The 23,744-nt window shown below is 40.6% G+C and overlaps 1 protein-coding gene across 1 annotated transcript in view; it reads right to left on the bottom strand.

The window, feature by feature from the left end:
- Positions 1 to 23,744, bottom strand: part of PTPRM (protein tyrosine phosphatase receptor type M) — a 777,217-nt gene that overhangs the window by 456,016 nt on the left and 297,457 nt on the right.

The following is a 23,744-nucleotide window of genomic DNA, read 5'->3' as shown; positions in this document are numbered from 1 at the left end:
ATACAATGGAATATTATTCAGTCTTAAAAAGGAAGGAAATTCCAACACACGCTATGACATGGAGAAACCTGGAGGACATTACGATGGGTGAAATAAGTCAGTCACAGAAGGGCAAATACTGTATGACCCCCTGCTAGAGTTACCTGGAACAATCAAATCCAGAGAGACAGAAAGTAGAATGATAGTAGCCAGGGGCTGAGGAGAGAGGGAATGGGAAGTTACTGTTTTTGAGATACAGAGTTTCAGTTGCCCAAGATGAAAAGAGTTCTGAAGATGGATGCTGGTGATCGTTGCACAATAGTTAGAATTTCATACCACTCACCAGTGGTATTTCATATCATGGAACTGTATAGTTGAACAAACACGACTCAGATGATAAGTTTTATGTTATTTGTATTTTACTACAGTAAAAAAAGCAAAAAGATATATAGAACTGGGGGCGCCTGGGTGGCTCAGTCGGTTAAGCATCTGCCTTAGGCTCGGGTCATGGTTCCGGGGTCCTGGGATTGAGTCCCACATTGGGCTCCCTGCCCAGCAGGGAGCCTGCTTCACTCTCTGCCTGCCACTCCCCCTGCTTGTGCTCTCTCTCTCTCTTTCTCTCTGACAAATAAATAAATAAAAAATCTTTAAAAAAGTGTATAGAACTAGATAAACACACACATGTGCACAAATACAAGTAAAACAGAAAATGTGAAAAAGCTCTGTAGATTTCAACCATGTCAGTATCTTGGTTGTGATATTATACTTTTGGTTTGCAAACTATTACCATTGGAGGAAACTTGGTACTATGTACTGGGTACTATGTACTATGTATTATTTCTTACTGCTGCATCTGACTCCACAATTATTTCCACAAAAATTTCAACTTAAAAAAGTAACTATAAATTACGGTTTATTAAGCACATAACACGGTACATACACTGGACAGATATCACCCCATTATCTTATTTATCACTTTGTGCAAAAACTCTTCAAGGCGTAATAGTTCAAGAACAAAGAGATTCAAATACAAAATAATTGTTAAAAACCCAGTCTTTCTGGATGGTTTCACTACTACGCATTGCCTGAACAAACCCTTCAGCCCTAGGACTGCATTATTTATGTGTGTGCAGTGGATGTAAAAATGGAGAAAGCAATCAGCAGAGCCCCAAATGGAAAAGCTCAGGGGGGTCCCTGGATAAGAAGTCATCCCAGAAACACCTGCTACACTAGATGACCCTGTGCCACGATTCCACCACACTGAAACACAAAACACACATGGGAGAAGAGAGGACCAACATAGAACAGAAATGAAAAACCAAAACAAAACAAAAAGCAGTAAAAACAAAAAAAACCAAAACAAAAACAACACTATGTCCTATCCATAAGTGTGTGTGTGTATACATGTAAAATGTATGTATGTATATATATATGTGTGTATGTATGTATATATGTTATTTTTTCCACTGATGACACAGAGAAAGGAAGAAATGCAAGCACAGTATTACCATGCGATATTACATATTTATCTCTCTACTGAAGTCTAGAAGAGGACAGCTGAGAGAACAAAAAGCAGATGAGACCCAAGAGCAAGTAGGGGAAAAAGCGCTCCAGACACCCCCAAAGGTGGGGCCCTGGGTACCAGTCACATCCTGCCTGGCAGGAGACAGCCACAGCAGGCAGGGCAGGACCCAGGCAGCTACTCTGGTCATAATGGTTCTGTATAGACTGATGTCCATGTCCACTACCTACCCAAGAACTCCATTGCCCTGGTCATGAAAAGGGTATTTTGAAAGCCAAAACCAGACATGTTCATCTTCCTTCCTTCCTCCGAGCTGACCTCCCATCACCTTCCTTCCCTCCCTCTTACACATTCATTCAAGTCTCCACAGGGTGTCCTCTTTCTTCCAGGCACTGTGATAAGTACTGTGATAAGCATCATGAACAGACCAGATGCAAAACTGTCCTTCTCACAATAAACTATATTTTTACTTTATCAACTACAAGGGCTGAAGTTTCTTCTAAAAATGGAATAATCCTTATTTTTGAAGAGATGTGCTAACTCTAGAATATAATGTACATATAAAAATGTCCATGTGGATCTATTTTTGAAGTTGCCATGTGTAAATTTAAAGCACAATATTTCATTTAAACCAATATAGGACCATGGCCCTATGAAAGAAGGGGAGAGAAAGAAAGGAAAGGAAGAAAGGTAAGACCTCCATAAGTCACTCTAAAGCCTCTGAACCTGTTTTTTTTCATCTATCACATTCACAGAACTTATGACCCTCAAAGTTTCACACTCAAAGATTCTGAGTCTTATTGCCCAACTATTTATAGGATATTTACTCTAAGCTCTGAGAGGGAGCTAAACAAATATTAGGCAATTTTATAAGGAATGCAATAAGGAACACAATGAATGAACAGAACAAGACAATGGCCAAATAACAGGTGGGAACAATAAAGGGTTCATAGGACTGTAATCTTTCTCCACCACAGGACTGTCACCTCCTTGTCCAACCAACCAGGACAACTCTGACACAGCCAACACAACCTTCAACCCAATTCTCAGCCTGCTCATTAAACTCACGGCTGCCCCTAAAAGGACTTAGAGGTGTCTCAACTAGACAACAGTGCAGAGAGACACAGCAGCAAGCCCATGCACTCCAGATTCCCAGCAAGACGACTTGCCAGTGAGGCCACAACAAAAGAATCAAACACAGGCTTATTTCTGAAACTTTATCTGCTCCCCTCAGTCTTCCAACTGCGCTACCGAGAAGCATCTGATTGCAAATACACCCAGGGAACACTGGACTGCTCCATTCAGTTCATTAGAAATTTTGGAAAGTAAACTTCAAAATCTTGGCAGATTCCAGCACTGACTTAACTTAGTGTCTCTAACTGTAGAGACAACAAGGACAACACAATCTTCATAGGTAAGCTTATGTGGGTCTGTCCACACACTGCACACACACGTATATACTGACATACAACATACCAATAGAATTCTTACATGACTTAGTATTATACCTAAGAAGGTGAATTATGTGTTACAAGTTCCGAAGTGATAGCATCAGCGCTTCTTTCCAAAAACTGAAGCAAGTTTTTCAAAAGGTTTTGAAGGGGTCGGGGGTGGGAGGTTGGGTGAGCCTGGTGGTGGGTATTATGGAGGGCACATGTTGCATGGAGCACTGGGTGTGGTGCATAAACAATGAATTCTGGTACACTGAAAAGAAATTTAAAAAATAAATAAAATAAACAAAAATTTTTTTTAAAAGACCATTTTCCACCTCTTTTTTATGTAATTTCAGTTAAAGTGCTTATGAGTACAAGTTTTATTAGCTGCTTCATCAAGTTTATAACTTAGTATATAAATGTTTCAACACATATCACAATTATAAAGTAGGTCTGATTTGTACTGAAAAGTTCGCTACTTTGAAATAAACACAATTAAATAAAAATACCTGAATTTAGGTGATATTGAACAATCTCAGATGGACAGCTAAGATGATTTGAACATCTGAACAGTAAGAGATTCACTCTGTTGCTTCTAACAAACACGAGGGTTAAGACATGTAGCTGAGGACATGAAGCCTATTTTAAATAGGTGTCTTAAAAACAGATTTTATACTCCCACAAAAGGTTTCCTTGTCTTGAATTCTTGTTATCTGGCAAGTTTTCCACTTCGTACTTTTTTTCTAGCCAGTGCCCTTACCAGGAAAGCCTCAAAAGCAAGAATAGTTTTGTCTGTCTTTGTCAAATAAGGAAATAGTCTATTGAAAGTACAGGTATTGTTCTAGTGAAGTGTAGCAAGTGTATGCAGAACCCAGCAGGAGTCCCTGGGATGTCTGGAAATGCCAGCATCGATGGCCAGAAAGATTGAGGTCAGAGGAAAGAAGAAATAACATGAGAACACCAATGGCACCACCGGAAAAGAAAAAGAAAGGTGAAAGAAACTGATTTACAGATGTGCCCATGCTTACTTTTATCAAATAGAACAGAATACATTGTAAGTCTATTATGGAAGTGAGGTTTGGGTCTCTTTAAGAAACACACCTCTTTTCTTTTAGGAAAATTCAAAAATTTTAAAGCCACTTATATATTGCACCCATCTATGTCTCATGTATCTTTTGTATATATTATATAAGTTTCCCCAGTCAACCATATGAGGTAAGTAAGTAAATTCCCTTTTAGGAATGAGGAGGCTGACTCAGAAAGGAATTATGTAAATTTTCTGAGATCACACAAGTGGTACATTGCAGAGTCAGGGTGTAATTCTAGGTCTAATTTACTTCTAAGTCTGGACTCTTTACTGAACTGCTTTAACTAGTAGACATGAGAGACTACATATATGAAGAATACACACACACACACACACTCACATATATACACACATACACACAGACACACATTTACATATGTCTGATCTATATATATATATATTTACATACTTATCTATACACATACACAGATATATATAATACACAACCATGCATTCACACACAAATATATATATTTTTTAAATTCATATATTATACGTATACACATATGTTCTAAAATTTTTACTTCCAGATTTAAGTAAGGAATGTAGTAATCATCTACTTGACCTAGAAATGTAGATGCAAGGAACAGTTGTATGACATAGTTTTAACAACATAAATTTTAAGACAAGGGTCAGCAAACTACAGTCAACAGGCCAAATCTGCCCCAACCTCTGTTTTTCTGTTATCCACAAAGTACGGATGGTTTTTACAGTTTTCAACAGTGGGACAAAGTCAAAAGAATAGTATTTAGCAATACATGAGAATTCTTTGAAATTGAAATTTCAATGTCTACAAATAAAGTTTTATTGTAACACAGTCATGTTCATTCAACTGTGTGTCATCTAGGGCAGCTTCGCACCAAAACAGCAGAGCTCAGTAGATGTCAGAGAGACCATCTGGCCCAAAAGACTGAAATATTTATGACTACCCGGGTTCCAGAGTTAAGAAAAAACTTTCCTGCTTGGCTCTCCAACAACTGCCATTACTCTGGATAACGAGAGAGCATATATCAAGAGCAATAGTTTGTCACTGCCAAATACAAATGTCCGACAGTCCATGTGGGAGCCTCATACTCCAGCAATGGCATGGAGAAGCCCTCCCGTGGCTTGACTTGCTTCAAGTGCATCACATGGGTACCATTTCCAATACCCACTAAAGCTCATAGTATCCTTACTATTTTTTTAATGCACGATTGCAACATTCCAAAACAAAACCATAGAAATAATTACTTGCTAGAACTCAAAACACTGTATAAAAAATTAAATCAAATTAAAAATAAAACCCAACTCATTTAGTAGTCAAATCTTCTGCAAAGAAATGGAACTACTGAGAATGTATAACACTTTAATATTCGAACCCAACCCTCCATGAAGATTCTACATGACGTTCTTTGGCAGAAGATAGAGTTCAGGGAAATCTCTTTGTTTGTATTTACTGAGATACACACAATTTTTGGAAAAATATCTTTGCCCTCTAAGTCAATCTGAACTGTGATTATTTGAAAAAGTTGAAAGCAAAAGTGGTTGATCAGTATGACAAAAATCACAAAGCCATCCTAGCTGCTTATTCTGGAAGAATTTTGCCACAACCCAGTATTTATTCTTTCTTTCTTTCTTTTTTTTTTTTTTGGACTTGGCCTGACAGAAAATATAATTAATTGTCATTATTTGCAGATTCTGTATTTGTAAATTTGCCTACTCACTAATTTATTTGAAACCCCCAAATCAATACTTGAAAAGCTTTCACAGTCATTTGCAGACATGCACAGAGGGACAAAAATCTGAACTGCTCAACCAACACATCCCAGCTGAGGTCAAGCCAATGCTCTGTCTTTTGAATCGGTTCTCATTCCATAAACAAGTGTCCTTATCCCAGTCTTTTTAGTAATGCATTTTTCCTATTTTTGTGCCTTTTATTGGTGATGCTACCATTTAAAATGGCACCCAACTGCTGAGGTGTTATCTAGCGTTCTGAAGCGCAAGAAGGCTGCCACGTGTCTTGTGGAGAAAACACGTGTTAGCAAAGTTTCACTGAGGCATAAGTCTCGTAAGTACTGTTGGCTGAGTCTAATATGAAAAAAATCAATGATGTACATCAAGTAAGGAGTCTTTAACAGAAAGACTCATAGAACAAGGTTACATGTGTCGATCAGTTGATGAAAATGTTGAGACCGGAGGCTCGCAGGACTAATCCCTTACTTCCTCCCATGGAAGCAACAGTTCAGTATTCACGAACTCCCTAACTGTGTGTCACTAAGTTGGTAAGTAAGTCACTAACTGTGACTTCACAGAACATAACAACCATGAATGAAAATCAGCGGCATGAGTGTGCTTGGGTTCACACCGAGTCCCCATTTCTATCAAGGGACTCGGGCACAGGAAGGACACAATACTCATTTTTATGAGGGCTGCCAGATAACATCTGCAGTCATGGGATGTAAAGAAATGTAGAATAAAGAGAATCAATATCCATTCTATATTTCAACAAATAACATCTCAGGAGACAAGATGTTGGATCCCAGAGTCTCTGGAGCCTACAGGGATAGCCATTTGCTCTCAGGTAGGAAACAAGCAGTTAAACCACTAACTAGCGCTCGTGAAAAGCCATCTTGGAGGTTGGCCTGGGAGGGGCTTGACATCAGGCTATCCTTCAGATGTCTGCCAAACAGGAGATGAAAGCAGTTTAACACAGCAGCATCCCTGATCCTCCCTGCTTCAGTGAAGGGCAAAATTAGATTTCCATGCCGCCACTTTTCCTTGCTATGTGTAAGCAAAGAAAAGGGGTTTGCTTACCAACACAAATACTCGCCACGGAAAATGTGTTGGTGGAAGTCATCTGTCAATTCCCTAGGACAAAGGGGATTAAATAGTATACGTCTGTTCTCCCTCATCAAACCCGGGAGACCCTTTCTGGTTTTCATTTAAAAAAAAAAAAAAAAAAAAGCAAAGGTGGATCATACCCAGTCACAAAAACCTGTATAGTAAAAGAAAACTTTCTCTAATGATAAAGAGTGAAAGCTGAACCACAACCTACATGACTTTAAGAAATCAGCAAGAAAGTGAGGCACTTGGGTGGCTCAGTGGGTTAAGCCTCTGCCTTTGGCTCAGGTCATGATCCCAGGGTCCTGGGATCAAGCCCCCCATCGGGCTCTCTGCTCAGCAGGGAGCCTGCTTCCTCCTCTCTCTCTGCCTGCTTCTCTGCCTACTTGTGATCTCTGTCTGTCAAATGAATAAATAAAATCTTTAAAAAAAAAAAAAGAAATCAGCAAGAAAGTGTTGAATTATTTGTTTATATGGACATATTAACTGACTCAAGAAAAAGGCCACTTTCCCAAGTTTAAGGTATTCAAAGGACTGCAAGATTCCCCTTGGAGTGAATTACTGGCGCTTGGTCACGCCTATTCATTTCACTCATTCTTTCATGACTTCATCTACTTTTCAACCAAAAACATGACTTTCCTCACTTTTCTTTCTTGTTTTTTTCTTTCATGTTTTAAAAAGAACGAATATTCTTCTCAAATCTTTTCTAACAATAGCTCAAATAGTCATTCTATAAAATAGGATATGGAAGGGGCGCCTGGGTGGCTCAGTGGGTTAAAGCCTCTGCCTTCGGCTCAGGTCATAATCTCAGGGTCCTGGGATCTAGCCCCGCATCGGGCTCTCTGCTCAGCAGGGAGCCTGCTTCCCCCTCTTTCTCTGCCTGCCTCTCTGCCTACTTGTGATCTCTCTCTCTGTCAAATAAATAAATAAAATCTTTAAAAAAAATAGGATATGGAAGAAAATTAAGGTTGAGGAAAAAAATAGGAAAGTTATAAAGAAAAGTGCGGATAAGCAAGAAGCAACAGACCACAGAGAAGTATGAGATGTTAACCCAGAACAAGTCCTTATCCTTGATCATCAAATACTAACTACAAGCTGAGAATGAACTTAGAGATGTGGTGAGATCTTAACAATAAATAAAAATAGTACCTTTGAAGGTGAAAAAACATCACGTGAGTCGATTCACTTCCCATATGCGGTTCTAGGTCCACAGTAATGTGAGAGCCAAATGTATTTCCATGGATGTCTTAAAACATACTGTTCCTCTTCTTTTAGCAAAGAATGCAGAGGACAGGGACTTCCCTGTCCTTCCTTCCTACAGCAGAGTAGGAGGACCCTAAGCTCACCTTGTCCCATGGATACAACTCAGTAATACCTAATCAGTGTAAATAACCCAGAAAACAACAGAAGACTGGCAGGACAGACCCTCCACAGCTAATTATAGAGAAGACGTCACATCAAGAGGTAGGTAGCGTAGAGGGCTACTAAACACACAGTCATCACACTCTTATGTGCAAGGTATGATGTATCCACCCATGTAAGTTCGACATGTCCATCTTTCTGGGGAAAGGTGGGTTGCTAAAGCTTGAGCCTGCAACCACCTCCAGCTGCCAGCACCCAGGGGTTTTCCAAATTCTCCTGTCCTGAGTTATCTGCTTCTCTTGCGGCCAGTTTATCTGAGTTTGGTCAGGAACAGTAGAGGCAGACCCAGCTATGAGCTGTGCTTCTCATCTATCCAGTTTCTTGGGCATCCCCAGGTGCGGGGTGGGAGCAGTTGCCCAGGACAGCCCCCAAGTCTCAGTCATTCTTTCCCGATTTAGTGGCTGTGACAAGTGGATGGATGACAGTTTTTGGTGAGCCAGCCAGGAAGGGCATGCTTCTTGGGTGGGTGATCACGCTCACAGACTCCTGACCAGGTAGGCACCTCAACCCCTCGCTATGGCTGGACTGCCTCCAAGGGGAAGGCATCCAAGGGAAATCCCAGTGGTTGCCCCAAGACCACCTGTGAGGGAAGGTCTGTATCCTGCCTTTGCTGACCCAACTTTCACTTCTTGCATGATTTGAAAAGAGAAATGGATTTGGGAAGCAATGACTTTGGGTTTCTGAAGTTAGACCAGTGCTGACCAGAACGCTCTGATTTCTACTCTAGGGCTAAACAGTCTAACACTTGGTACCCAGCAGTGTGAAATCGTGATTGTACAACTCATTGTCCCCAACTTCGTCTCACCGAGGAATTCGGCTTCCCTCGGCAGGAATCTGAAAAAGGACTCTGTTTGGTTTGATTTCTTTCATTTCCTACTCATTCCTTTCTTCCCTTTCTGGGCTGGGAAACACTACTTCTATCCCCTCTGACAGTCCCTTGGGGTACACTCTGGCAGCACTATCCACATATGAGCCAATGACAAGGAAGATGATTTTTTTTTTTATTGCAACACTGCATGGCCTACATACATACTAGAATGAGAAGAAAAATGTGGGTCTCTAAATTACCATCCTATCCTCCAATTAGAATTATTTTGTCAAAGATCTGCTAAATGAAATGAAATTCCATATGTTCAGACTTAAACTGTTAAGTAAGAGATATTCAGCCCATAAAGGCTCTAAGCTCATGATGCAAAGACAGAGGTTAAAGCGGGTGAGGATAGTGGGCCCACTGAGAGAAAGCCAGGGGTGAATGTGTGTGAGAACAGCAGGTCAAACAAGGAAAAAATGAGAAACTCAGATTGTTACCATCTTCAAACCCCCTGCCCTGGGAATTCTACTGGCCCTAAATGTGGATAATCACAGAGCCCCCATCTACCCCAGTTTCTCTTCTTCCTAGCTATGCCCTGGGAGGCAGGAATGGTCTCCCCTTTCAAGACCTTCCAGGACACCAAATGTGGTCAGGAGGCACCCCGATTTGGAACGGGGTGGTTCCTTTGTAGCATTATCCTGCAGGGGTGAATCCCCAGAGATAGCCTGCCAGAAACTATTGGACATAGACACCTTTCTCTTAAGTCAGACCTTTTAAACTGGAAAAAAGTCAAACCACACTGTATAGAGAGGATCCTCAGAAAATGTCTGAATGGTTCACTGCTATTCTTGCCACAGATGAGCCTCCTTAGGCAGCTAGCCAGACTCTGTGAAGCAGGCTCCTTACAGCCAATTAGCAACTCCTATTAAGTGAATGATGAAGCCCATGAGGAGGTTTGGCACGTGTATGATAAAAAACCCAGCTAATACCCCCTTACTGGCAGGGGCAGTCCTGGTGGCCAAACCTGGTTGGGACCCAACTGTTGCTGAAGGAATGGTGAACCACTGTTAAAGGTGTTAAGTTAATGGGACTAAAGTGAGGGGTGCTGCAGCAAAAAAGGCTTACTAAAGTCGAGGAAATTCAACAAAAATTAAATGATGATCCCTCCGAGTTTCTGGAGAGGATTTATCAAGTCTATCAAAAATATACCAATGAGGATCCTGAGGCTCTTGAAAATCTGAGAATGGTTAATGTGACTTCTTTGGACAAAGTGCCCTTGATATACGAAAGAGGTTCTAGAAGGTTGAGGGAACAGCAGCCATGAACTCTCAATTGGTAGACCTTGCTTCTAAGGTATTCAACTTGAGGGAGGAAAAGTGTGTGAAACAAGCTGCTCTGTTTCCCACAGCCCAGAGCCGAAAAGAAAAATGGAGAAAATGAACCATATTTTGAAAAAGACCATCACAAAGCTGTGTCAAGAAATTCATTTAACATGAGAAAGGGAACTGTTGCTTGCCCTTCTCCACATAAGGGTGGCACCTCAGCCTGGGCTCAGAGGGAGCTCCTATGGAACTCCATATGCAAGATCACTCCTGGCCCCCACCCACATAGAGGGAGAAACAAAAATTAAACAATCCATACAACACTTGAACCAAAATATTAACCATCATTCATCAGTTTGCTTCCTCTGGGATGGCCTCCTTGCTGGAAGGACTATTGCACCCACTTCAATCTGGAGACAAGCTCTTAAAAACTTGGAAAGGACACAGACTTGACCAAAAATTAACTGACAAATGGGTTGGACCTTATGATGTCCTACAAGCCACCACTTCCTTCCTGAAATTAGGCAAAGTGAACCTGTGGATACATTACCCAAGAGTTAAACAGTGCCCATTAGTAGAAAAGGAGGAGATAGAAGAGACCACCAAACTCTCCTACTGGGAAAGTCACTCTAATTAGGACTTAAAATACCTCCTTAGAAAAGAGAACACATAACCACTATGTTTATCCTGTGCACTGTATAATCATGTCTTTTTCTCCCTAGGTTGGAAAGATAACACACTAGTTTGTGTAACTCAGGATTTGCCTTCAACTACGTGTGTTGTCAAGTGTTGGAAATGTCACCCAAAAACCCAGTTGGTATTGGACCATGGAGACCCTTTGGCACACCCAGCTTACGATCCCTCAGGAGTCCCCAAGGGGAACAGATGTCCAATCCTTAAGGCCCAGACAATAATGTATAGGGTTAGAAGAGCTAGATTTTCCCAAGATGATCAGAAGGCACCTCTGTGTCTTACAGTCCCTCTCCTTACGATATGAAAGGAGATAATTTCCAGAACACAAAAAAACAGGCATATATTCCCCCAATCAGATACCACATGAAGCCAAAAAGGACAAACTACCTATGTGTAAGCAACAGTTTATTTCTTTTCCAGCTATGGGCTATATTCACAGCCAGGTTCAGCTGGGCAGAGACAGGATGGAACGAGCTACCCATTTGGTAGACCGATTCTCCCTTTTGTCTTTGGACTCTTGGCTGGGTTTGTCTTTATTTGAAAATTAGATGGAGTCCCCTGGGCCATGGACTGTGCTACAAATTCTATCCTGAAACAGTATCTCTGGTCACTTGGGTGACTGCCTTCTCCCTCCACACTCCTCAAGAAACTAAGCACTGGGCCAGCTCCCTGAAGGTATTTACCAGACTAGGTTATGGCCTCCCAGGGAATATCCCTGATGGGAATGCATATTTCTGTGGTTATATGTTGTTGCCATGGCAGGGGTCAGGGTTGGGGGCTGTATATGAACACATGCTTCACAACTTATCCTGAGTTTTCTAACCAGTGTGGCTAATGGTCATAAATCATTCGATCCCCCTGCTAAAGTCATAGTGGATAACTGTATGGCTCTAGCATATATTCAAGCCGAGCAATGGGGAATTTGTCATTATTCATTCTTCTTGCTGGGTCCATAGTAATGCTTCATCAGAGGTAGAAACAAGCATCAAGAAAACTAGGTGACGGGGCGCCTGAGTGACTCAGTTGGTTGGGCGTCTGCCTTCAGCACAGGTGGTGATCCCAGGATCCTGGGATCAAGTCCTGTGTTGGGCTCCCTGCTTAGTGGGGAGCCTGCTTCTCTCCCTCCCTCTGCCCCTCTTCTCCCCACTCATGCTCTCTCACTTGCTCTTACTCTATCTCACATAAGTAAATAAAATCTTAAACAAAAAAAAAAAAAAAGAAAGAAAGAAAGAAAAGAAAACTAGGTGGCAAGGTACATAGTTATAATAATCACAGGCCAGCACACCCCTTTCTTGGATAGAATAGGGGAAGGAGTCAGAGACTGATTTGAACACTTGTTTTCATGGATAATGACAGATATGAAGTCTGTCTTCAAAGAAATAATCAAAATGGGCTTGGCTATTCTACTCTCAGAAGCAGGGTTCTATTTGGGATTCAGGCTCACCTTGTGGTGTGTACCTAAGCTATATTCTTTCAATTCACATGCTTTAATAAGTCAGAATTAATTAATACAGCAAGAGGTACTTTCCTTCCGCTTTGAAAAACACCTCCATCTCCCCCGTCCAGCAAGAAGAAGCTGGATTGAGAATGGCTGCCATATTCCCATAAAAATGGAAGGAAACATTGGCAGTTTAGCATGGTCAGCAAGCACTCTTGCTCAATTATAGCTCCAACAGTCCAACCCAGAAATAGACCTCTTAATTCATGCTCTGAAACCCACTGTTCTAATTTATTTTTAAAATTTATATTATTTTTTTATTCTGATTTAATTAACATACTTTGCTACATTAGTTTCAGGTATACAAGAGTGATTCAAAAATTCCATGTTTTACTCATGTTAAGTGTGCCTCTTAATCCTCTTTACCTACTTCACCCATCCCCCACCCACCTCTCCTTTGGCAACCCCAGTTTGTTTTCTATAGTTAAGAGTCTGCTTTTTGCTTTGCCTCTTGTTTTTCTTTCTTCGTTTTAATTAAATGAATTAAAATTCCACATATGAGTGAAGTCCTATGATATTTGTTTTTCTCTGACTGGTTTATTTCGCTTAGTGATATATCCTCTTTCATCCATGTTGTTGCAATGGCAAGATGCCATTCTTTTTTAAGGCTGTGTAATATTCCATAGTGTATATCTACTACATCTTTACCCATTCATCAATCAATGGGCACTGGAGTTGATTTCATATCTTGGCTATTGTAAATAATGCTGCAAAAACACAGGGGTACATATTTTATGAATTAGTTTTTTTGTTTGTTTTCTTTGGGTAAATATGTAGTAATGGAATTACTGGATCATATGGTAATTCTATTTTTAATCTTTTGAGGAGCCACTGTTTTCCACAGTGGCTGTACTAATTTGCATTCCCACCAACAGTACATGGAGGTTTCTTTTTTTTTTTTTTTTTAAGATTTTGTTATTTATTTATTTGACAGATAGAGATCACAAGTAGACAGAGAGGCAGGCAGAGAGAGGAGGAAGTAGGTTCCCTGCTGAGCAGGGAGCCCGATGCAGGGCTTGATCCCAGGACCCTGGGACCATGACCTGAGCCAAAGGCAGAGGCTTTAACCCACTGAGCCACCCAGGCACCCCGAAGGTTTCTTTTTCTCCACATTCTCATCAACACTTGTTTCTTGTGTTTTTGATTTCAACCATTCTGATAGGTGTAAGGTGATACCTCATTGTGAGTTTGATTTGCATTTCTCTGATGACTAGTGATGTTGAGCATCTTTCCATGTGTCTGTTGGCCATCTGGATGTCTTCTTTGGACAAACATCTCTTAATGTCTTCTGCTCATTTTTTAATTGGGTTATTTGGCTTTTTGGTATTGGGTTGTATAAGTTCTTTATATATTTTGGATATTAACCTCTTACTATAAATATCCTTAGCAAATATCTTCTCCCATTCAATAGGTTGTCTTTTGTTTTTATTATTATTATTATTGTTTCCTTTACTGTACAAAAGCTTTTTATTTTGATGTAGTCCCAGTAGTTTATTTTTGCTTTTGTTTCCTTTGCCTCAGGAAACATATCTACAAAAATGTTGTTAAGGCCAATGTCAGAGAAATTACTGCCTATGCTCTCTTCTAGGACTTTTATAATTTCAGCTCTCACATTCATGTCCTTAATTCATTTTGAGTTTATTTTTGTGTATGATGTAAGAAAGTGGTCCAGCTTATTCTCTTGCATGTAGCTATCCAGTTTTCCGAACACTATTTGTTGAAGAGACTACTTCTCTCCCCATTGTGTATTCTTCCTTTCAAAGATTAATTGACCATATAAGCATGGGTTTCTTTCTGGGCTTTCTGTTCATTTCCATTGGTCTATGTGTCTATTTTTGTGCCAGTACCATATTGTTTTGATTACTACAACTCTGTAGCATAACTTAAAATCTGGAATTGTGATGCCTCCAGCTTTACCTTCTTTTTCAAGGTTGCTTTGGCTGTTCAGGGTCTTTTGTGGTTCCATACAAATTTTAGGGCTGTTTGTTCTAGTTCTGTGAAAAATGCTGTTGGTATTTTGATAGGGACTACATTAAATCTGTAGATTGCTTTGGGTGATATCAGCATTTTAACAATATTAATTCTTCCAATCCATGAGCATGGAATCCCTATTCTCATTTTTTATTCTTTTTTCTTTCTCCTATTCAGTTTGATTGCTTTCCATTCCACTTGTATTCTAGCTCACTGACTTGCTCTTCTGCTTCTTCAAATCTGCTATTTATTCCCTCTAGTGTATTTTTAATTTCAGTTATTGAGTTCTTCATCTCTGATTGGCTCTTTTTTATATTTTCTATCTCCTTGTTGAGGGTCTCACTGAGGTCCTCTACTCTTTTCTCAAGGCCATTAATTTAAATTCTCTAACAGGCACATTGCTTATCTCTATTTCGTTTCACTCTCTTGCCATGATTTTGTCCTGTTCTTTCATCCAAGAGATGGTCCTCTAACTCTTCATTTTGTCTAACTCTGTGTCTGTTTCTATGTTTTAAGAAAATCAGCTACATCTCATGCTCTTGAAAAAATAGTGGCCTTATGAACAAGAGGCCTTGTACTGCTCTGTGGTGCAATGTCCCCTGTGGACCAGAACCTGGCTCTTCAGGGGTGTCTCCTGCTTGTTATCCATGCTGTTGTGGCTGAGCTGCATTTGCCTTCAATCTAGTCACCTGTAGGAGCTCCCTTTTCCTGTTGTGGGCAGGGTTTGGTCCCTATGCTTGTTAAGGCCCCAGTTTGGGGCTGCCTTGGGTTTGAGTTGGGTCAGAACAGATGTTTGCCAGAGCTACAGTCACACCAAATTGTAGGGTGCTTTCCCTGCACTGTCCCCTGATAGGCTTTTAATGGTGGGCGGAGCCTGTCCGCCAACCGCATGTCTGCCCTCAGCCTGCTGCTGGGGCCATAGGTGAACTGGTGTGTATTGTTATCTCCCCCTCTCCCATGGCCAGGAGTCACTCTGGAGCGGTGTTGGCCCCTGCCAGGGCTGCTTGCATACAGTCATGCCTCTGGCACTGCTGAGGAATTTTCTCCTACAGAAGGCGGGTTAGAAGGGACATGTCCACAGGAGAACACAAGGCCAGGGAACATGGTGTTAGCAAGGTCCCCACAGGTGTGCTTGTAGGAGCCAGTTTGGAGAACTGTGGCCTCTTCTCCACAGTTAGCTATGGAGAGCCCATTCTGTCAGTCTTCAAGTCATTTTCTGGTTATTTACACTAATTTAGGTTTTCTCTACGTTTATCCATGGGATGCGGGGAGCTTGGGATCCCTCCCTACTTCACCATCTTCCCCAGAATCCACTTCTTTTGGCCTACCCGCCTGTTCTTGTGATCAAACTTTCTTGAGGCACTGATGAAAGTATTTTGCAATAACTGGAATATTCCAACCACCAGACCAAAATGCCTTGATAGCAGCAAAATGCCCAGAAGACCACATCTCACATGTCCCCTTCCCTGCCCACGATCACCCACTGAACACATACAAACCCCCATCCATGATCACATGCTCTCTGCCCGCTCTCTTGCATGTAGCCTAGATTCTCTCCCAGTGAAACTCTAGGTGTCCATCTTGTGGGCAGACCAACCAGTTGTTAAGGTTTGAGCTTACCACCTCCCCAGGCTGCTGGCACCCAACATAAATTTCTCCCTTTCTCTTTTCCAAACTTTCTTCTCTGGAGTTATTGGCTTCTCTTGTAAGGAGTCCATCCAAGTGTGTTGGGCAACAATGTTGGCAAGCCCAGCCAGGGACTGTGCTCTGGATTTGTCCAGGCCCCTCAGGATTTCCTGGGATAGAGCAGTTGGCCACAGCAGTGCTCAGGGATCATCTATTTGTTTCTGAGTTAGTGTCTGTGACAGATTGGTCCGTGATACGTGCAACGAATGCAGACAGAGCTGATGTTTTCAGAGTGGCCTTCCATGACTTTCTAGCATCTAGGCTGAAGGCAAATACAGCAAAGAATCCAAGGTCGCTGGATAGGGAATAAAGGCTGGAGTTTAATGTGAAAAGACGGAACGACCCAGTCATTCCTACTCCCTCAGCTGCTCATCTATAGGAAAGATGTCAGACTGGTAACGGGTGGATCAAGGTTTAACTTCTGGCAAAGTCCAAGATCCTTCACGTCCCCACTACACAGAGAACTCACAACAGGTCTTATGGTCCCAGGACCCTGCTGTACCTCTAAGAATTTGTTTGAATTGGGAGACTCTAGAGAAACAGTAAGACTGTCATCATTCTGACTCGGTCCTCACATTCCCTCTTACTACCTCCCTCTTGCTCCCAGCCCAACCCCTTTCTTAAGAGGCACGGGGAAGGGACTTCAAAGCCATCTATGCATTTTTTTTTTCTTGTCAAACCAACCACTTACCTTAAAGATCACTGCTTCCCTTGCCTCTGACTGGATTCATTACCACTATATTCCAAAAGCAGGGAGAAGGCATTAGTAGATGATTCCCCAGGCATCTCTGGGTATAGGCAGGGTTAGAAACCCTGAGAAATAGAGAGAGAGCCTCCAGAAATTTGAGGGATGGGAAAGAATAAAGAGAAGAGAAAGATACAGAATCAAAGTGGAATCCTTCTCTCTCTCTCTCTCTCTCTTTTCTTTTCTTTTTTTTTTTTTCTCTCTCTTTTCATTAGCACAATAAAGCAAGAAGGTGCTTGGGAGAGGAAAATATTATTGGTAACATGGCAGAAAGTCAAGGTCTAAATCAAAGGAAGTGGTCCCATAGCCCTGGTGCCCTTATGAGAGCAAGCAGCCAGCACTGCTCACTGCTGCCGCCCAACAGAGGAGCAGGTTCTAAGTAGCAACAATTAGGACAAACAGTAATTAAGAAATTAAATATGTGTTAATCGCCAAATACTTGACAATTTATATTTTAACGAACAGCAATTAACCTACAATTAGGTGCATTCCATGCAGGTTACCATTGTGATTTGTACTTGCAGAATACTATTCTCCTAAAAATAGGACAAGCTACACAGAAGGACTGCTATGGTGAGAACACTTTGCTAAGAAACATTTTGATACTCTAACTGCCAAGTTAAGATAACATTAGGGGAAAGACTAAGAAAAGGAGAGATACTCAAGGAAACTTACTATTGAGCAAAAGTGCTTGGGGCAGCTGTGTCTACTTTTAGAGAAAACCTCTCCAAATACACCTGCAAAACTCAGACTCTGGCCAAGCAGAGAAATACCAAATGGGTAGTAGCCAAAACCCAATGGGCATCCCCAACCAAAAAAGAGAGTAAAGACAGGACAAAGGAAAAGAGCCCAGCGCGTCTGTCCCTAAAATGGGAGTTATCGGGAGCACCTGCTTCCCGTGGTAGAGAGTCCAGAGCATGCTGATACCAGAAACACACAGGAAACCTCACCTTGCATTTTTTTTAAATGATTTTTAAAAAAGATTTATTTGTTTATTTATTTGACACAGAGAGGGAGATCACAAATAGGCAGAGAAGCAGGCAGAGGGAGAGGGGGAAGCAGGCTACCCCCTGAGCAGAGAGCCTGATGCGGGGCTCGATCCCAGGACCCTGAGATCATGACCTGAGCCAAAGGCAGAGGCTTAATCCACTGAGCCACCCAGGCTCCCCTAACCTTGCATTTTTGTATGACAGCAAGTTCTGGGATGTTCTAGAGGGGCGGGAAAGAAATCTGGTTCACTTTGTTTCACCTAGTTTCATGGAAGGATTCATTTCTGTAACCCCTTTTCACTGAGGTCCTTCTGCCTTTCCACTAAACACATTTAAGGAGTGACTTAGGGAGAAAACACTCAGATATTAGCTATTTCCCTTCTTCTGTCTACCATAATCTTAATCTCAATAAACTACCACTATTTATGGAAAGGCTAGAACATCCTAAATGTGCTTTTCCATTCCCCTTTACAACCTGCACAGCCTTTATATTTAGTCCCATAATCACTGAGTTTCCATAAGTTTAAGTCAGTTGCCCAAACTTATAAGTAGACAAGGCTGATACTTAAATCAGTTCTGTTTAACCCAAACCGTATGTTCTACTGTACTATGATGTTACCCAATTCCAAATAATATTATAATATGAAATATCTTTAAAACAGTTAACTCATCAATCCTAACTCATTATATCAAAGCTACTTAATAAAATGTGAAAAGCATCTTTTAGAAATAAAGTGTTATATGGACATAAAACATTTTAATTTTAATATACTAATATTTCAAGTATATGTTCACTCTATATTAGTGTCTTAGATCTCTCTAATGTATCTTGCAGTCTGAATTCTCTACTGTAGAGGTGATGTCTGGGGGGAAAGCAGACTCCCTGTGCAGTGAGAGGGTCTCTCAAGGGTCCTGCTTCCTTCAGATGTTCATATCCTACTATTTGTCCTCAGTTTTCTAGCCCAGAAGTGGCCTGTTTCCTAAAAAGGCATCATTTAGATATTGACTATTATGAACCATGTTTACATGACAATAGAATTTGTATTTTGTGATTCAAAATGTAATACTGTTGAACCTTGAACAACATGGGCATGAACTGTGTGCGTCTACTTACACCTGGAATTTTTTCAGTAATGACAGAACAGCACTATAAACTTATCTCCTTTTTAAAGTGAAAGACCTGTACTCTGAAAACTATAAAGCCCGGATGAAAGAAATTAAAGATGACACAAACAAATGGAAATATATTCCATGCTCATGGATTGGAAGAATTAATATTGTTAAATGTCCATATTACCCAAAGCAATCTATTGGTTGAATGCAATCCCTACCAAAATACCAACAGCATTTTCACAAAACTAAAAAAAATAATACTAAAATTTCTATGGAACCACAAAAGACCCTGAAAAGCAGTCTTGAGAAAGAAGAGAGCTGGAGACATCACAATTTCAGATTTCAAGCAATACTACAAAGCTATAGTAATCAAAACAGTATGGCACTAGCACAAAAACAGATACATATATCAATGGAATGGGATAGATCCCAGAAATAAACTACACCTATATGGTCAATTAATATATAACAAAGGAGGCAAGAATATATAATGGGGAAAGTCTCTTCAAACAATGGTACTGGGAAAGCTGGATAACTACATGCAAAAAAAAAAAAAAAAAAAAAGCTACTGGCCCACTTTCTAACACCATACACACAAAAAGAAATTCAAAATGGATTAAAGACCTAAATGTGAGACCTGAAATCCTTATGATTTTCTTAATAACATTTTTTCTAGTATATAAGTACTATAGTACTTATAGCATACATGTGTTTTAATCAACCGTTTATGTTATTGGTAAGGCTTCTGATCAACAGTAGGTTATTAGTCAAGTTTTGGGGGAGTCAAAGTTACACATGGATTTTCCAGTGTATGGGGGATTGGTGCTCCTAACATCCATGTTGTTAACTGTAGTCACATAGAGCAGACTCATATCCTTAGATGAGCACAGAACTTCCTACAGATAAATATCTTTGGGAAATTAGTGCAAAAGCACATGGGCTCATAGGCATGACTCACATTTTTTAAAAAGATTTTATTTATTTATTTGACAGAGACATAGCGAAAGAGGAAACACAAGCAGGCAGATTGGGAGAGGGGGAAGCAGGCTTCCCGCCGAACAGACAGCCAGATGCAAGGCTCGATCTCAGGACCCTGGGATCATGACCTGAGCCAAAGGCAGACACCCAAAGACTGAGCCACCCAGGTACCCCGGCATGATTCACATTTTTAAGAGCATCAGGATATGACAGCCCTCTCCTCAGTAAAGGTGTGTTAGCTCAGTGTGCTGAGGACCACACTATGCAAGGAAGCTCCTTCCTTGGGTAGTCAGCACAGCCATGCAAAGAGAACTGATTTTTCTAGCTTTTTTCTAGTCATTTCCAGTTAGGTTGACACCTTGGGCCAGGGGGGGAAGTAGGCTTTGCTAGGTATTTTCCTTCTTATTCACCTTTGTCAATACGGTTTGCCTTTCTCATCCCAACTGGGAAACATCATTCAGGTCTCACATGGTGATTTTAAGGTCTATTGCTTAGTGTCTGGGAGGTTTCCTGCTGACATCTCTCCTGTAGCACCGACAGAGCGTCATTTACCTGATAGCTTGTGTTACTATCAGGGTAATGATTTCAGTATGTTTACTGCCCAGCAGATATGCCTTTACAACTTTTAAAATCTAATGTTTGGCTGGAGAGCTCAGAAACTAAATTAAACAAGGGCACTTTCAGGGGATCTGAACCCTTTCCAGATGTTGATCACCAGATTTTTAAAAAACTTAGCACTGCTGTATTAAAGAATCTCTACAAATCCATTTTTTTAAATTTTTATTTATTTATTTATTTATTTGACAGACAGAGATCATAAGTAGGCAGAGAGGCAGGCAGAGAGAGAGGAGGAAGCAGGCTCCCTGCTGAGCAGAGAACCCGATGTGGGGCTCGATCCCAGGACCTGGGATCATGACCTGAGCCAAAGGCTGAGCCACCCAGGTGCCCCTACAAATCCATTTTTCAATTCAAAGTAGAAAGCTATTCTTAATGAGTCAACCAGTGAACCAAAAAGAGATAGTGAGACTTAGGTTCTAATTCAGCTTGGTAGTCATGCACTACTCATTATGTAAAAGATGTGACAGTGGGAAGTAAGTGGGCCTAGGGGATGGGGTCAGAGGTTCACAATGGGGGCAGCAAAATATTTAAATCAAAAGAGCCCAAGAATGGAAGAATTCACTGGAAATCACAATGGCCTAATATATAGGACCACCCTACTTTCAATATTGTTCAGAATTCCTTTTTAAAGGCTGATCTCCTAAGACCATTAAACTAAATCCTTCCTTTAATTTCAACTGTTTGAGCAAGGAGTGCCAAGGCTGTTATGAATGAATGATGTGTCCCTCCCCATTTTCATATGTTGGAAATATTCTCACAATGTGAGGATATTTGGAGATGGAGCTTTAGGGAGGTAATTCGGTTTAGATGAGATCATGAAGGTGGAGCCCCCAAAATTAGCATCCTAAAAATAAGAAGAAGGAAGACAGGAGCTCTTTTTCTCCAAATGCACATGTAGAGGAAAGGCCACTGAGCCCCCTCTGAGAAGACAAGAAGGCGGCCATCTACAAGGCAGGGAGAGGGCCCTCACTAAGCACTGAATCTGTGAGAATCCTACAGGACTCACAGGCTCTACAACCATGAAAAAAGAATGTCTATCATTGAAGCACCCAGTCCTTGGTCTTTCTGTCATAGCCTGAGCTTAGACAAAGGCAAAAACACAACTTAAGATCTGGATTGCGGTCAATGTCAAAACTAAACCAATGCATTAGACTCTGGAGGCTGTGAGGGGCCCAAGAGAGTTCACACCTAGAGATGCTGGCTGGGCAGTGTTAACGTGAAAGAGAGGAAAATCACAGTTGATGTGAAAAGCACAGTTGAGCAGACCCACCTTCTGATCTTGCCTAGAATTTTGTCCCACTGCCTCAATCCTGCAGATGCCTGGAGGCTAAGGCAGAACCTTAGTGCAGGTACCAGAAGGGCAGTGGGAACATCACAGACCTACGTCTTCTCTACTTTGGGAAGGTCTCCTCCAAAAGAAGTTTCTAAAAACACTTAGCCTCTTAGCTTAGTCCATCATATAAAAGTCTAGCTTAACCAAACCCACCTCCTCTCCTTCTATATTAGTACTATGGAAGAAAAAATTTTGTTGCGGCCATATCTTTTTTTAATTATACCACTGATTGCTAATATAGTTGTAAAAAAGGTTATTTGTTAAATAGGATATTTTCCCTGTGCAAGAAAAACTTTTTTTTCTTTTTTTACTCTTTTGAATTTTATGTATAAAAATAGTACATATGTATTGGAGAAAACTTAGAATATGACCAACCAATGGTATAAAGAAAAAAAGTTCAAATCATCTGTTACCCTATTAGCTAGGGAGATACCACTTTTTAATATGTTTATTTCAGCATATACTTTAGACTTCATTTTATAATATATATATATACACACACACACGTACATTATTATATATATATATTTTATCATATAAATATAATTTTAAAATTAAAAAATATAATATATAAAATTTAAATTGTGGAATTTATTGTTTTATACCACTTTTTCCACTTAATGCGTAAGTAGATCATTAAATGGTCTTCCAGGACATTATTCTTAATTGTTGCAAAACAGATTTTCGTCCTGAGGTAACATAAATTAACTAACCCTCTAATGTTGGAAATAATACTGTTTCTGATTTTTCATTATTATAAATAAACTGCCATGAAAATCCTTGTAGTTAATTATTTGCAAACATTCTTCCTTATTTCCTTGGGATGAATTGCTAAGAGTAGATCACTGATTTAGACCTATCTAAATTTTTAACACTTTTAAAACAAGTGTACTTTTAAGAGATTTTAACAATTTATGTGTATACTACTTAATTTAACAATTTGCATAAGTACTATTCAAGACACATGAATTTCTCAATCATTAAATTCTAGAAACTGCTGCAGGTATAAGGGTACAGAGACAAATCAGGCACAACAGTGACAGCCCATTTATTCCCATTATCAATTCCAGGGGTAGAGGAACTGGGATAGATGCATCTTCCCTAACAAACACCAAACCACAGAATGGATGCCTGGGTGTTGTTCCTGCCATTAGGAAGACAAGCAACCCTTGAAGAGACTAAGTTTTCCCCTTCCCTGAGTCTAGCCAAGCACCCCAATTAAATATGAGAGATGGTCTTGGATCCATGTTCCAGCTGGCTCCTGAGGCAAGCCAAAGGAATTAAGAAAGAGAAAAGCAAAATATCTCGATCCTCTTAATGAATCCTTTTAGCTTGAAATCAATCGAGTATTCTCAAAATCAAGTTATTTTTTAAAGGTGCTGTCGAGAAAAGGGAAAAAAGCACCAACTACCATTGTCACTATTTTTCCACCTTTGGTCCTGAGTCAGGACGCACTTGTGATACAAATCACTCTCTGCCAGAAGGGACACGAAATCAGGGTTCCTTTGGTACCACTCCTTAACTGCTCCTGGTCTCCATCCTTTCATTACTTTCGATGAGAACTCCAACTGGGTGACATGGGTCTTAACAGAATATCCCAAGGAACGGGACAGCAGCCCCTCCATGACAGCCTACGTATGTTCTTTTCTTCCCATAGCTTACAGGGATGGGAACAGGACCCTGCACCTCGCTAGCTGGTCCATGAGGCTCACTTCCTAATGACT

This window comes from Martes martes, assembly GCF_963455335.1.
Source record: "Martes martes genome assembly, chromosome: 13".
NCBI classification, from domain to species: domain Eukaryota; kingdom Metazoa; phylum Chordata; class Mammalia; order Carnivora; family Mustelidae; genus Martes; species Martes martes.
The sequence above is the reverse complement of the archived record's forward strand: the minus strand, read 5'-3'. Positions and strand labels throughout refer to the sequence as shown.